The 4,856-nt window shown below is 37.2% G+C and overlaps 1 long non-coding RNA gene across 1 annotated transcript; it reads right to left on the bottom strand.

Moving 5' to 3' along the window:
- Positions 1 to 225: 225 nt before the first annotated feature.
- On the bottom strand, positions 226 to 916 carry LOC115278397. Its single transcript, XR_003902866.1, has 2 exons — positions 791 to 916; positions 226 to 471 (listed from the first exon to the last, which is right to left on the bottom strand). It is a non-coding gene; the product is annotated as an uncharacterized LOC115278397 (long non-coding RNA).
- Between the last annotated feature and the right edge of the window lie 3,940 nt (positions 917 to 4,856).

Below are 4,856 nucleotides of genomic sequence, written 5' to 3'. Positions count from 1 at the left end.
AAAGAAGAACGTTGGCAGAGGATAAAAAAATACCCTCCTTGTCTAACAACTAGAAATGCTACTACTCATGATCTCAACCTCCCACATAGCAGACACTGACTCGGTAGCTTGTAAATCAGCACTTCTCTTTCTAGCTGGGAGAGCAGTATTAGATCATGAAAGGTGACATTTATGAAAACGGGAAGTGTCTGGTGCTTGAAGAAATGCTCTTTAACATACTGGTTCTGCAGTGTTTTTTCTTTTTATTCCTGGCAATTAATTAATTTACAGCTTGGGTCTTTGGTCTTTCCAATGATTCTTTTAATAACCTCCTTTTCTTCCATGTCAGATAGAGCTAGTTTCTTTCTGTTAATTGGATCAAAAACTTGATCAGGTCCGATTGTATACTTCATTTCATTGTGACTTCCCTTTCTTTGGAATTTGTAGAGAGTACAATCCTTGTGTGTCCTTGCTCCTCTATTTACTCATAAACTGCTTGATCACAGGAAAAAAAAAAAAAAAGAAACCATCAGTTGTTGAGCTATCCAAGTGCTCCTTATTCTCCATTCTTATTTAAGATGGAAAGACTGAGATAATGATTATGCTGATTAGCTAGCCTATGACTTTCTAAGCAGATCATGTGCAGAGGTGTTTAAAAAATATTTTTCTAGATAAATAGTTTCTAATGTAGAGAAATCACATGAGGATAATACAAAGAGCCTCTGTTTACCCGTATGGGTTTTCTATGCTGGGTAACAAATTAGTACAGACTTAGCTTAAAACAGCGTGTATGTGTTCTCTCACAATTTACCTGAGTCAGGAGTCCAGGTAAATGGCTTAGCTGGGTTTCTGCGCAGAGTCTCTCAATCAAGGTGTTAGGTACTGTTCCTTTCTGGAGTTGGAGATCGTCTTCCGCCCTGACAGGGTCATTGGCAGAATCTGGTATTTTGCAGCTAAAAGAGATCCATTTTCTTGATGGCTGCCAGCTAAAAGTTACTCTTGGCTCCAAGTTACTCTTGCCATTCCTGGCCAGTGGCCTTCTCACAGACCCTCGTATAACTCAGCCGCTCGTATAACTTCTCTTATAACTCAGCCGCTCGATTCCTCAAAGCCCGTGGAAGCGTGTCTCTGACATCTAGACTCTCTTCTACAGGGCTCACCTGTTGAGGTCAGACACACTCAGGATGATCCCCTTTTGATTAACTTAAGGCAACTGATTTGGCCTAATTACATCTGCAACATCTCTTCACCTTTGCTGACAGCACAATCTAATCATGGAGTGACCTCCTCATAGTGTCGCTCACACCCAATGAGAGGGGTTAGACAGGATGTGGGCAACAGAGGGTGGAAATCTCAGGTGTCATTTTAGAATCCATTGATGGAAATATTCTATACAGTTTCCCTGTTTCAATATTTTGCCACACTCAGATTTGCTTTCACTCTGTGTATGTGTATGTATGTACATATATGTGTGCGTACATGTGTATAAATACACACAAGAGAGTATGCTGTGTATACCTTGTCCATCTACCCCATAAAACAGTGTATATTGACTAAGAGCAATATTATCCTGCATATCTGTAGTGTTCTTTTTAAAAATAGGAAATTTAACATTGATATTATACTTCGTATAATCTATAATTCATATTCTAGTTCCATAGACTGCCTCAATAATCCTTTACAGCATTTTTTGTGGTGAAAATCTAGAACAGAACCTGTGTATTACATCCAAGTGTCATGTCTTTTTAGTTTCCCATGACCTGAAGCAGCTCCTCAGCCTGTCTTAGTCTTTCAAGTCATGATTTCTGAAGAATCTAAGAGTTTGCCTCTAGAACAGGATTGACAAACTGAATCCTACAAGCCAAATTCAGACCTTAGCCTGTTTTTCTACAGCCCTAGAACTAATAATGGTTTCTGTATTTTTAAAGGGTTTAAAAACAAAACGCAAAAAAAAAATGTGATAAGAGTCATATGTCTTTTTTAACCTCTTTAAAAACTCCATAAAACGCTTCAAATGTAAAATGTTCTCTACTGGCCAATTATCAAAAGAGTTTGCAGATCGTGGTTCTAGAATATCTCTTACTTTGGGTTTCCTTGGTTTCCCTATGATACGATTATATTCATGTGATGAACTGTTTGGAAACTATATAATTGACATTATGTTCTTTTCAATGTATCACGGCTGGCGGCACATGGTATCTGTTTGCCCCTCACCAGTGTTGTTAATTTTGATTTATTGGTTAATCTGGTTTCTTCACTCTATAGTATTTTTTGCCTGTGTGATTCATAAGGAATTTTTTGGACAATACTATAAGTTCAGGTAGATATTATAAAAACTTTCCATTAAATGCAGCCTCTACTGATGACCATGATAGTGCTCTTGTAACTCCATTGTTCGGTTCACATTCATTAGTTGGCATTTTATCTATAAGGAAGCACTTTCTTTTCCCCATATACATTTATTGAGTTACTTAGTTAATTGCAAATCTACCGTCAATATAGACCCACAATTCTTATTTTATTGAACTGGCTATAATCTATCATTGCCCTTGTTTATTTTAGTGTTCAAATTTTCTCAAACATTTCAAGTGAAAACCCCTTCAAGGGGGTTCCTTTCTGGTTTTGAGAATCAAAAATTATAGGAGAATGATTTTCTTGTGAACAAAATAATTAAATCTTTTAGGTGAATCAAAACATATTTTATATTTAGGATACTTTTTGTCCCTTACACTTAGACATCTTAATATGAAATCATGTGTTTCATTAAAAGGAGACCTAGGAAGGACAAAAGTACAGAAAACTAGGAGATAAAATCTAGGACACACACAAGGAGCCAAATAAGGTGAGGTATGAAAATTGCTTTGTTACCCTGAAACCTGAAGTTACTACATCTGATCTGGAAGGGGCACTGGGAAGACTTAGAACGCCACCAGTGGCAAGGTCGTGGCTTTAGGACTCCATCATGATATTGAGCCTGTTTTTCAACTTAGATTTGTTTGTAACTTTTAGAACGTGATTTAGCCTCCTTGAATCTCAATTTCATAGTATTAACATATACATTTAGCATAAGGATTAAATGAGATTATGTATTTAAGGGCCTATGGGTAGAAGGCACTCAACAAGTTCAGTTACTGCTGATCGCTGCTCGTGTGCTTAGTGGGGAAAAGTGACTTTATCGTTTTAATTTTAAAGTAATAGCAGAGCAGGTAATTGGCAGGATTTGATACTCAAATAAGAAGGCTTGACGTATGATACTGAAATAGCCGGTTCATTATTCATTCCTGTCAAGGTTTCCAATGCATAGACAACACTGATGTGTGTGAACTAACGCGAAGAGGTGTGACCAAATCTGTGAGAAAAGAGCAGGCACTAATAAGTTAAGTACTGGAAAAATGTTTCCAACTGCTGCGGATGTTCTCAGATCAAACACTGTTACTACGAAGAATTGTGTGAAAGAGTAAAAAGAAAAAAAATGAAGCACAAAGAGAAACTAATGAATTTGCATCGTTATCTGTGAATGAATCAAAATGTTACGTGGAAATCTGACAAAATTCTGCTGAACTATTTGTACTTAACAAACTTCGGTATTAAAAAAGATAACAAAGAAATCACTACAGAGAGAGAATATTTGTGACATTAGAATGATTGTCACACCCATCCCTCCTACTGATGTAACCTCCCTCAGACAGAAACAATTTTGAAAAATGAAGAAAAGCAGAACTTGGTTGCTGCAGTGTTTATTAAAAGACCACAGTGTTAAGGAAATGATTATTATTTTGATTGAAATCTGGCCACTACTTCACATCATTTTAATGAATATAAAAATATAATCCCAGTATTACAGTAAGGTAACTAAAATATTTAATTGTCAATTTTTGCTTCAATCGGATACCTCAAAAAGCACAGTAATATTTATGTCTTACTGAAACACAAATTTGTTCTAAAAGATCCAACTGGATGTCAGTTGTACTGACCTAGCCAACAGGCACGTTATTTGATGACAGCAGACAGGAAAACTGTATAAATTATGGCATAAGTAAAAAACCCAGCATTTTCAAAGGCAGCCCCATCATTCAGGCTTCAATAATAATATCAACATGCAGCTAACCGAGGAGACAGCTGTGAGTCCTGCCGGGGGAGAGGACTGAAGGCGAATATTTACCCAGGAGAGAAGAGCTCATGAGGGCAGCTTAGGCACATTTAAAGTTGCTGTGATTTAACCACAAATATTCTAAGACATTCAAGATCTGCTTTAAAACCATCAGTAGGCACATTTAGAAGATGAATTAACTATCTTATGAAGGGCTTATGATGCAATGGGGGAGAGAGGAACTCTTCATTTATCTAAATGAATATTCATTTCTTGAAGATTTTTAAAGCATTGGACATAAAGTTTAGCTAGTTTCTCCAAAATTAAGCTTTGGTTGGAAGTAATGACAGGTGAAATCAGGCTGACTCATCTTTCATAATGCTTCTCCATCTGTCCTTTTGCTTTAGACCGGACTGCCTATAGCTGGGGTCCATACCTGGATGCCTGCAATCCTAAGAGAAACCTGGCAGTCGTTAAGCACATGGTTTTGAAGACAACGACACAGATGAAACATTTAAGGTGGAGATATAATGTGAGGAGAGAAGCTGACCCAGAAATGAACCTCAAAGACTGCCAACATTTCTGCTAAAGAGGATGATGTTTAACCAAGGAGCCTGTGAAGGAGTAGCCAAAAAGGTAGGTAGAAAGCCAGGGAATAAGGTGGAAAATGGACTGAGACATCACAACATTTTGAGAAATAGCCATAGGATTTGAGAATATAGACTTCTCTGGTTAAATCTGCAAGAATAGTTTTGGTGAAGCTTTGGAGGCAGAAATCAGATTGGAG

This window comes from Suricata suricatta, chromosome 14 (genome assembly GCF_006229205.1).
Source record: "Suricata suricatta isolate VVHF042 chromosome 14, meerkat_22Aug2017_6uvM2_HiC, whole genome shotgun sequence".
In the NCBI taxonomy this organism is placed as follows: domain Eukaryota; kingdom Metazoa; phylum Chordata; class Mammalia; order Carnivora; family Herpestidae; genus Suricata; species Suricata suricatta.
Note: the sequence above shows the minus strand (reverse complement) of the source record. Positions and strands in the feature narration are given on the sequence as shown.